We start from the raw sequence: 11,665 nt of genomic DNA, 5'->3' as shown, positions 1-11,665 counted from the left end.
CGAGCTCGGCTACACGATAGGTAAACTCCCTACTTCAATCCTCTTCTCTTTCTCTTGATTTTCTTCAATTTTTGGAAGAGGAAATTTGTGGATTTTGATCCCAAAGGCTTTATTCTGTAAGCTTTGTTTCTTTGGATCCTAAGGAGCATGTTTTGAGTTTCTATATCGTGATCTAATGTTTTGAGTGGATAATTGGATGAAAAGAGGTGTTTTGGGCACAAAATAAAACCTTGAGAAATTGGGTTTTTGCTCTTCAATGGTTTAAACTTATTAATTTAGTTATAATTTTCTATTGAGCCCAATAAGATTTAAATTAAGGGTTTGGTTTCATTATAAGGGCTAATGGTGAAAGTTGGTGACACTAAGTGAAAGTTTTTAATTGATAAGAAATTATATAAAATTGGAAATTAGCCTAATGATGGCTAATAAATGGTTTGGTGGTTAAGTGATACTATGTGAATGTTTGGTTTAATACATGGACCATTAGGGTGGATTATGACTCATTGACCCAAGTTGTGTGGTATGAGTTATAGTCTTCATTAATGCTATTTGTCATGATAAGTGATGTGGATCACTTATATGTTGTAGAAAATTGTTGGTGGAACTTATTGAAATGTAAGGAACAAGCCGAGCCCTATTTTGTACAAGGAGAACCTTTTGGTACCAAAGGATTGAGGTGGTACAAGGGGAATTGTAGGTAACAGGGGAATTTATTCTTATTACTTTTTTTTAGCTATTTTTGAATAAATATTACTAGTTATCATGCATTACATGTTTTAAAAGATTAAATGTGCTTTATAAGGGGTTATGGGGTACTACTTTGATTTAGTGTAAATATGTTTTCTAATTGTTTAATAACATGTTTTTATGGAAATGACGATTTATAAATATTATACTACTTTAGAGTGTTGAATGGTCAATACTCAGGAAAGGTAGACAAGAGTAAAAGGCATGATCTCGGTGGGAGTTTGGCTAGGAAACTTGGTTATGGTGTGTGGTTTTGATGGATTTACTTAGTAGACCAAGTTTCTATTACAAGGGATCTTTATTTTGATATATATGTGATTTTATAAGCAAATGTAAAGTGGTTGCATTGCAAATGGTGTGCTATGGGTAAATATACACCTTGGATAGAGAGAGAGTGGGTGCGTGGGCCCCACAAGGAGCTCTGAGCCAAGTAAAAATGTTTAGCATATGTATTTATATAATTATATAGTATTTGGATTGATTTGTGACCACTCTTGTATGATTTGTGCATTTTGAGGGTCTATGGTCCATTTTGGGAAATGGCACCCGGGTGGTCAAATTTTGATGTATAGAGGTTTTTCATCATTTGAATGTTCTATCAGGTGTTTTTAATCTTATTTGACGTGTCCAAAGTATTCCCACAGGTTTGTGGCCATTAGGATGAGATTTGGACAATTTGAAAATGGTTTTTACCAAAAAGCTGCACTTTTGCATCCGGGTGTCCAAATCTTAATCCGACCGTTGGATTTCTCTAAAATTGGGTTACAAGTAAAACCTTTTATAAGCTTCGTGTGGGCTTTGGAATCACATCGATCGGACATCAGACGGAGAAACGACGCACTTCGGAATTTGGTCTGGAGGTGCTGTCATGACAGCATTAAATTGCTGTCATGACAGCTACAGTAGTTATATTCTAACCTGCACAAAATTCAATCCGTCCGTTGGATCATTTTAAAATTTAGTATGCTAATAGTATTCTTTAAAGTGACATGTGGGCTTTAGAATCACTACGATCGGAGGTCGGATGATGAAATGGTGCACTCCGAAAGTTGGTCCGGAAGTGCTGTCATGACAGCTTTTTGCTGTCATGACAGCAAAAGTAACCAAATTATAACATGTCCAATTTTTAATCCGACCGTTGGATCTTTTTAAAATTTGGTATACTTATAGTACCCTTTTAATGTGACGTGTGAGCTTTAAAATCACTTCGATTGGAGGTCGGATGGCGGAACGGCGCCTCCCAGAAGTTGACCCAGGAGGGCTGTCATGACAGCAATTTAAATGCTGTCATGACAGTATCTTTTTATTTCTCTTTCGTCTAGCTTGCTTCCATGCGCTATAGTTAGAACCTATAATTTTTTTAAGGTTTTAAATGTTTACTTTGCAATCGTGTATTTGCTTAATGATTTAAATGGTTTGTTTCCTAAGTTGGTTTTAGGATTAACTCCTTAACCATACTTAGTTTATTAGACTTGTGTGATTTTTGGATAACACTCGGGACAAGTGTTACAAGAACCTCTCCTCATGATACACTATTTCTCCCCTCCTAAGGACGAAAAGAATAAGTAAAGTGAGAATAAGGGAAAGATTTGTATAATGAATAAGGAAAGTTATCATATCTAAAGATGAATGCAATAAGGAATTAGAATAATTAGGTCTCAAAACTCAATAAACTAATACTAAAATGTAACCCTCCCCTTACATCAATGTGATATAAGGAGAGAATTAATATAATCACCACACTTCCAAAAAACTATATTAAAAAAATTTTGTTTGAGAAGCTGGGGACCCAAGACTTAATTTTTCAAAATCATCAAAATCCTTAATAAATTAAAGCAGTGCACAACAAAAACTAAACATATACATTCATTACATTCATTGCAAGATTGAACAAAAAGAAAAAATAAGGTCGGTTTATGGGAATATGCCACGATATGTGGTAGCCATGAGCACCCATTCTTTGTGCTGTGCATGATAGAACACATTTGTTACCCACTTTTATTTGTCAATTAGGACCATTTTATTAATGAGTTATCACCTTCAAGTGCACACATTGCATTAGATTTGGAACTTTGCCTAAGTTTCTAGGTTCAGTGCACTAGGGGCATTTTGGTCCAAAAAATGAACTTTTGAGAAAATGTACAAGAAAAATTGACAAAGTGCATTTTATGTCCAGTTGATGAATGGTGAAATTATATTTTTAAAATTCATTTTAGTTTGGGAGTAATTAAATAAAAAAGTCAACACTTTCTTAAGTGTCTTAGTTTGTCCTAGTTTTTGGTTTGCCTTTGTGTGAAAATTTTTATATAATTTTGTGCAGCCTAAAACTTGGTTAATTTAATAAATTTCCCTTCTAATTATGAATTTAATTCTGGACATGAATTAGATTTTATTATATCATATGCTATTTAATTGAATTATGTGATTTATGTGACATAGGTGGCATGTGACTTGTGCATCAATTGGGCAATTGAGGTCAACACTCCTTGAGGTCAATGGCTGATGGTTTGCACGTGAATTATGATTATTTTGAGGGATTAAATCAGCTAAAATGATGTGGATGACACATGGGAAATTAGGCACACATTGGAATCATCTACAAACCAATAGGAAGTTGCCACCTTGCAAGTGTGACAAGGCTCCCATTTACATTTTAATTTCTTTTTCCTTATTTTAATTAAGCTTCAGCTGATGGGAGACACCAAGGAGCACGCCATTTTAAGCCCCAAATGGGATCCAACACATATCTCATTCATCTTCCACATTCTCTCTCTCTTGTTCATAGTGTTCTTCATTTTCTCTCTTTTGTTCTTCATTTTCCAGCACCCTAACCTCCATTTTCAGCCACCAAACCTCCACAAAACTCATACCATTCTTCTCCTCTCTTCATTTTGTTCCATCCCTTCCATTTTCACAAGGATTGAAGCTCATTTCCATCATTCAAGAGCTATGGAGTTTGGCCTTCACAAGCAATCACTAGGGTTCTTGAAGATGAAGATTGGCTAAGTTTCTTTGTGGAATCCTAGAGAGATGAAGATGGAGGATGAGTCTTGAGCTTCAAATTGGCTAAGTTCTTTTGTTTCCTATCCTCTTCTCTTTTTACTAGATGGTTAGATTCCTTAATCTAGGGTTTAATCATCTTAGCTTATAAATTCTAATTTGAATTTGATGTTGATGTAAAGAGAGAGGATTGTTTCATTTAATTTCTTCCTTGGACAGCCATGACTGAATTTTGCCACTCTTTGTTTGGCACATAATCTTGTGTTTTTCAATTAGTGAATTTCTTGTGTTAATATTGCATAATCTTGTGGTGTTAATGCTTGTGTTGTTGAGTAGCTTGACATAATCTTGTGGTTGCTCAATTTATGTGTTTGACCATGGCTGTTGAGAGAGGATTTTGAGTGAATCACTTGGCTAATGTCTTCACCAATTGGTTAATTGAACTAGGGACTTTAATCTAAGACCTAGGGAGGTTAGCTAATTAGGTTAATTGGCTTAGGATAATTTTCTTAAGTCATGACAGCTTTAGTCAAGAGGAAAGGGAAGCTAAACTTAGCCTAATCATGAGAAGATAATGAGTCCAAAATCAACTAATCTCTAGGGTTCCATTATTGTAAAAAGGGAAGTTCATTTCACTCACTTTCACTAGCATTTTAATTACTTGCGCATTAGGTAATTAGTTTAGATAATTAGCTAGGTAACTAAATTCCTACAAACTTTGGTTGATTTATTTCACTAGATAACTTTCAATTAGACTTAAAACCATTCCTTGGGAGATGACCTAGGGTTGGCCCTATATTGCATTAGGGTTAGCTTTAGTAATTTTGAGGATAAGCGACTAATTTCCTATCAAAATTTTGGCGCCGTTGCCAGGGAATGGTTTAAGTTTAATTCTAAGGTTGTTTAGTACTTAATTTACATTTTTAGTGTTCCTGAAAATTTTTTGAAAAATTATAAAAATTTGTTTTGTGTTTTTTTTAGTGTTTTTTGTGTGTTTTGAGTGTTTTTATTCTGTTTTGAAAAAAAAAAATTAGTGCAATTTTCGTTGGTTTGGTGTAGAGCTGAAAATACTCTGTTTCTAGTGTCTCTGTCTGAAATTGAAAAATTAACTGGGAATGAGTCTGAGGGAATTTGAACTTGAAATTTATTTCATTGAAAGCTCTATATCTTAGCTTCACTTTAAAATTGGTTTGGTCAATTTTGGACGTGGGAAGTGTCCTGTGGAAATTTTACAATCTAACAAGGTCCAGGGAGCCATTACAGAGGATTCCCAAAACCCTGTTTTAACTTTGAGTTAGCATATCTTCCTCTTTGTGCGTTCAAATTGATTTATTCCAGTTTCATTTTTCTTATCACTGTCTTATTTGTTTCTTGTGTTTAGGATTTTCTTCAATTTTTCCATTTTCCTATTTGAAAGTTTGTTAGAAGCTCTGAAGGTCTTCTGGATGAAATCCTGTTTCTCCAGACCTGAGGACCAACTTGTGAAAAATTCTGGGAACGATTGGGAAGGATTTTTAATCTGAAAGTTTTTATAATTTTCCTGTATATCTCTTGTGTTTCTCATAAAATTTTCAGGGGAATTTATCATGTGGATTTGCTGCTAGAAAATTCACAAGTTCACTGTCTCCAGAGAGCCTACTGTGCGAATTCCAGAATTGCCAAAGCTTCTTGATTGAGCATTTCTAACTCTCTTTCTACTTGTTTGGTGTTATTTTTTTTTCATTTTGTTGCTATTGAGTTAATAAAAAAAATAAAAAAAATTATTTCTCTTGCTTTTGTGTGTTTTGAATTGTTTCATGTTGATTTGCATTTTAGTTTAGCTTGTTCTTTGTTCTTAATTTTCTTGAGCTTGATTAGTGCATGACCCGAAGAAAACATACCTCTTTTGTTGAATTAGATCCAGAAATTGAAAGGACTATTTCTAGATTGAGAAGATCACAACCTATTCTTGATTCTCATTTGGTTTGTAATTCAACAATGGAAGGTATCTTAGGACATGAGCATGTGCATAATGAGGGCCATGGGAATGGGAATGAGAATTTGCATGATGATGGCCATGTTAATAATGAATTTGAAGGCTTGCATAACCCTAGAGAGGAGAGGAGCATTAGGCAATTAACTCAACCTAATTGGCATGATAATCCTTATGGCTTATATGTTCCTCCTACTAATGTTCAATTTGAAATTAAATCCTCTTTGATTAATGCATTGCCTAAATTTCATGGGTTACCAGGAGAGGATTGTCATAGGTTTTTGCATACTCTCCTATTGGTTTGTGATACTATGAAGCCTATGCATGTAAATGTTGATGATGTTCAAGCTAAGGCTTTTGTATTTTCTCTTGAAGGTTTAGCAAAGGAGTGGTATTTCAACTACCCTTCTTATGTGAAAGTAAGCACATGGGCCGAGCTAAGAAGACTCTTCTTAGATAAATTCTTTCCAAATTCCAAGGTCACCAATTTGAGGAAGCAAATCTATGGGGTCCAACAAGGAGAGGATGAGAGTCTCTATGAGTATTGGACTAGATTCCAAGGCCTTTTGGCTAAATGCCCACACCATCAAATTTCTAGTGAGAATTTAGTCCAATATTTCTATGAGGGCTTGATTCCAAGAGACAAAGTTAACATTGATGCCGCTAGTGGTGGATGCTTGATTGACCTCACTTCCTTAAAGGCTTGGGAACTAATTGACAAGATGGCTTCAAGTGGTGCTCAATACTCTACAAGGGAAAAGAGAAATGTGAATATGGTAGGTTCTTCAATTCTTAATGATTCATATGTGGACTTGCTAGCTGCCAAGATTGGGAGAATGTTGGCTCCACAAATATCTCAAGTGAGCAATGTAAGTACTTCTCAAGCACTTGTCCCTTATTCTTGTACTTTTTGTGACTCACCTATGCATGTAGAAAGCAATTGTCCTATTAAGTTTGAACAAGTAAATGCTATCTACAATGGAAAACAATCCTATGGTGGGAGGCAAGGGCAAGGAGCTTATTCTAATACTTACAACCCTTCATGGAGAGACCATCCTAATTTCTCCTATTCAAATCCAAATGTGGCTTTACAAGACAATCAACAAAGAGGATCCTATCAAAACACCTTTGGCCGTGACCCTCACCTCATTTGTCTCAAGGTAGCTCTTCTCAAAGCTACAATCCAAGTGGTAATTCTCTTGCACCTTCATCTAATTCTTATAGTGATAGGAGGCTTGTTCCAATTGAGAGTTCTTCTAATTCAAACTCTTCTAATGATGTGAATGTGTTACGTAAGCAGTTGATTGAAATGAACTCTTTGTATAAAAACATGTATGATGGCTTAGGGAACAAGGTAGAGAGTATGGGTAACAAGTGTGAGAACATGAACTCTAAAATTGATGCCCTTACTTCTCAAATGAATATGCTTGCTAACCAATTAAGTGCAGCCAATGCTCAAGCCTCTACATTACCATCCAACACCGTTGCTAATCCTAAAGCTAATCTTAATGCTATCACATTGAGGAGTGGCAAGGAGTTGGGAGAAAGAGTGCAAGAAGACAAAAGACAAGGGAAGGCCGAGAAGCCCTCTTTAAATTCTTCAATTGATGTTAATGTTTCTAGTTCTTCTTTTGCTCCTAATGATGCATCTTTTTGTAGAGATGATGAGGATGAAAACATTGAGGAGATCATATGTGAGCAACCACCATCTAAGGTGGAAAAGGGGACTATGGCCGAGTTGTTTAGTAAGGAAAAAGAGGGAGAGGCCGAGCAAAGTGAAACAAGAAAGGAGAGTTCAAGGAAGGAAGAAGGAAAGCAAAGTCAAGAGATTATGAAGAAGCTTCCTTTTCCACAAGCACAAGTGGTCCCTAAGCAAGTGAAGGGACAATTTGATCAAGAGGTATATGATTTCTTCCATAAGATTCATGTTAATGTACCCTTGATGGATGTAGTTAAGAACTTTCCTAAGTATGCCAAATTTTTGAAAGATTGTTGTACAAATAAAAGAAAATTTAGGCCTAATGCAAGGGTACAATTACCCTCATCTGTGAGTGCTATCATGAAGCCTCAACTCCCTATAAAATGTGAGGACCCCGGTTCCTTCACAATTCCATGCAAGATTGGCAACACACATTTTTCTCATGCATTGATAGACTTAGGTGCAGCCATTAATGTTATGCCTCTTTCAATTTATCATGCCTTGAGTCTTGATTGCATGCATAAGACACCTATGATATGCCAATTAGCGGATAGAAGTGTTAGAAGACCACATGGAGTAGTAGAAGACTTGTTGGTTTGTGTTAAAGGTCTATTATTTCCTGTGGATTTCTATGTGCTTGATATGTCAAAAGAAGGGAGTGGGGATGATATTTTGATTTTAGGAAGGCCATTTATGAGGACTGCCCGTACATTGATTGACATGGAAAAAGGTAGTTTGATTTTGAAATGTGGAGAGGATCATGTTATTTTTAATATATATGAAGCAATGAAACATCCTTTTGAGGATTATTCTTTGTTAGGTGTAAGTTCCATTGAGTTATTGCTTCATGATGCTTGTGAGTCTCACATGCTTGATTCTTTCTCACATGTTGATGATGATTTGTCTCTTGTTACTACTACATGTATTGATGGATGTAGTTGTCCTATTTGTTTAGAGATTGATGCATGCTTGAATGATGCAACTACTTCTCTCATGATTTGTTTAAAATATCTCCTATGCTTGATCTTGAAATGCTTGAGAAGGGTATATCTTCTTGTGTTGTAGGTACTAAAGCCATTAAGGCGAATCTATGAGTTTTTCTCCACTCGAGCTTGATGTTCTTAGGATTCCCAAGCTATTGGAGGAAAATTCTACACTTTCACATGTCGAGGCCGTGGCTCAAGTCCAAGCACTTGAGGACAAGTTGCAAGAAAAGGGGGAGGCTGTAAAGAAAGAAGAGGAGAAATCAAAAACAAGTGAGAAGCCTAAAAGACAAGATAGTACCATGGAATATTCCACCAAATTAGACTTGAAGAAGCTCATTCCCTCTTGTGTAGAGCCACCTACCTTGGAGTTGAAGCCTTTACCATCCAATCTCAAGTATGCATATCTCATTGAGAATGAGAAGCTTCCGGTAATAATTTCTAACTCTTTATCTCTTGAGGAAGAAAATGCATTACTTGATGTGTTGAGAAAGAACATACATGCTATTGGTTGGACTTTGGCTGACATTCCTGGTATTGACCCTATTGTGTGCACACATAAAATTTTTCTTGAGGACAATGCTAAGCCCATTAGGCAACCACAAAGGAGACTTAACCCATTGATTTTAGATGTGGTAAAGAAAGAGGTTGTTAAGCTACTTAGTGCTGGGATCATCTATCCTATAGCTGACAGTGAGTGGGTGTCTCCAACCCAAGTTGTACCTAAGAAAGGGGGGATTACTGTGGTAAAAAATGAGAAAGGAGAGCTTGTTCCAACTAGAGTTCAAAATGCTTGGAGAGTGTGCATAGACTATAGGAAGCTCAATAATGTGACTAGGAAGGACCATTTTCCTTTGCCTTTTATTGATCAAATGCTTGAGAGATTGGCTTCCAAGTCCCATTATTGCTTTCTAGATGGGTTTAGTGGGTATTTTCAATTCCTATAGCTCCTAGTGACCAAGATAAGACTACCTTTACATGCCCCTTTGGTACATTTGCTATAGGAGGATGCCTTTTGGTCTTTGCAATGCACCTGGTACTTTTCAAAGATGCATGATGTCCATATTTTGTGATTTTATTGAACATTGCATGGAAGTCTTTATGGATGATTTTACTGTGTATGGTGAGTCCTTTGATTCATGCTTGCATTCTTTAGATAAAGTGCTTGGTAGGTGCATTGAAAAGAAGCTTGTGCTTAACTTTGAAAAATGCCATTTCATGGTAGATAAAGGAATTGTTTTAGGCCATTTGATTTCTTCCAATGGCATAGAGGTAGATAAGGCCAAAGTAGATGTGATTGCTTCTTTGCCATATCCTGTTTGTTTGAAAGATTTGAGATCATTTTTGGGACATGCAGGCTTTTATAGGAGATTTATAAAGGGGTTTAGTGAAATTGCTTTGCCTATGTCTAAACTCTTACAAAAAGATGTTGATTTTGTTTTTGATAATGCTTGCAAAAGGAGTTTTGACACTTTGAAAAGCATGCTCATTTCCCCTCCCATTCTTAAAGCCCCAAATTGGTCTTTGCCTTTTGAGTTGTCATGTGATGCTTCTAATTTTGCTGTGGGAGCTATGCTTGGTCAAAGAGAGGGCAAGTTATCATATGTGATTGCTTATGCATCTAGGACTCTAGATTCAGCTCAGGTTAATTACACCACAACTGAGAAAGAGTTGTTTGCTATTGTTTTTGCACTTGATAAATTTAGATCATATCTTCTTAACTCTAAAGTTGTTGTGTACACTGACCATGCTGCTATGAGGTACTTGTTTAAGAAGATAGATTCTAAGCCTCGCTTGATTCGATGGGTGATCTTGATGCAAGAATTTGATGTGGAGATAAGGGATAGGAGTGGTTCTTTCAATCAAGTAGCGGATCATTTGTCTAGACTACCTCATTTAAAAGCTACTATGGTAAACTCTAACCCTACTATTCCTTGTGATTCATTTCTTGATGAGGTATTGTGTGCCATTTCATCTAAGCCTCTATGGTATGCCTCTTTTGCTAACTATATTGAGTGTGGAGTCTTGCCTCCTTGTGCTTCACATTTTGCCATTGAAAAATTGAAAAGAGAGTCTAGATTTTACATTTGGAAACCACCTTTGATGTGGAAGATTTGTAGTGATAAAGTGATTAGGAGGTGTGTTGATGATGTTGATGTGCCTTCTATTCTTAAATTTTGTCACTCTCATGCATGTGGTGGTCATTTTAGCTCAAATAAGACGGCTAGAAGGTTTTAGATTGTGGATTGTATTGGCCTAGCTTGTTTAAAGACTCTTATAAATTTTGTAAAGTATGCTTGAAATGTCAAAAGGTTAGTAGTTGGGGTAAGAGACATGAAATGCCTCAACAACCCATTTTATTTTGTGAGATTTTTTATGTTTGGGGCATTGACTTCATGGGTCCCTTTCCACCATCCTTTAGTTTTGAGTACATATTACTTGGTGTTGATTATGTTTCAAAGTGGATTGAAGCCATTCCTACTAGAACTTGTGATGCTAAGATTGTTTTGAAGTTTTTCAAATCTAACATTTTTTATAGGTATGGAGTTCCTAAGGCCTTGGTAAGTGACCAAGGATCCCACTTTTGCAATAAGATGATGAAGGCTCTCTTGGCTAAATATGGGGTGCATCACAAAATCTCTACACCGTATCATCCCCAAACTAATGGCCAAGCCGAAGTATCAAATAGAGAAGTTAAGAAGATCCTAACCAAGGTGGTGAACACAAATAGGAAGGATTGGTCTTTACACTTAGAGGATGCTTTGTGGGCTTATCGGACCGCTTATAAGACTCCCATTGGCATGTCTCCTTTTTGATTGGTATATGGAAAGGCTTGTCACCTCCCTCTGGAGATAGAGCATAAGGCCTATTGGGCCATCAAGAAACTCAACTTGGATTTCCATCTTTCGGCTAAGGAGAGATTTCTTCAAATGCAAGAACTTGAGGAGCTTAGGTTGGATGCCTATGAGTCTTCTAGGATCTATAAGGAGAAAACAAGGATCCTTCATGACAAGCTAATCTTGAGGAAAAAGTTCCAAGAAGGAGATCAAGTCCTCTTGTTCCAAACAAGGTTTATTCATAAGCATGCCAAGTTGAAGTCTAAGTGGGAGGGACCATATCTAGTGACCAAGGTATTTCCCTATGGGGTTTTGCAACTCTTGAATAAAGCCACGGGTTCCACTATGCAAATCAATGGTCACCTATGCAAGCTCTACAAAGATGCCAAATCACTTCAAAAGGAGGAGGACTTCTCTCAACATATTT

General features: G+C 36.4%; 1 protein-coding gene and 1 non-coding gene across 2 annotated transcripts in view; both read right to left on the bottom strand.

Moving 5' to 3' along the window:
- Positions 1 to 11,665, bottom strand: part of LOC129321549 (cinnamoyl-CoA reductase 2-like) — a 78,571-nt gene that overhangs the window by 25,299 nt on the left and 41,607 nt on the right. The gene's annotated exons all lie outside the window — the stretch shown is intronic.
- Positions 6,205 to 6,311, bottom strand: LOC129296881 (small nucleolar RNA R71). Its single transcript, XR_008590043.1, has one exon. It is a non-coding gene; the product is annotated as a small nucleolar RNA R71 (small nucleolar RNA).

This window comes from Prosopis cineraria, unplaced genomic scaffold (assembly GCF_029017545.1).
Source record: "Prosopis cineraria cultivar Desert tree isolate PC_DT_omini unplaced genomic scaffold, ASM2901754v1 PC1, whole genome shotgun sequence".
In the NCBI taxonomy this organism is placed as follows: domain Eukaryota; kingdom Viridiplantae; phylum Streptophyta; class Magnoliopsida; order Fabales; family Fabaceae; genus Prosopis; species Prosopis cineraria.
The sequence above is the reverse complement of the archived record's forward strand: the minus strand, read 5'-3'. Positions and strand labels throughout refer to the sequence as shown.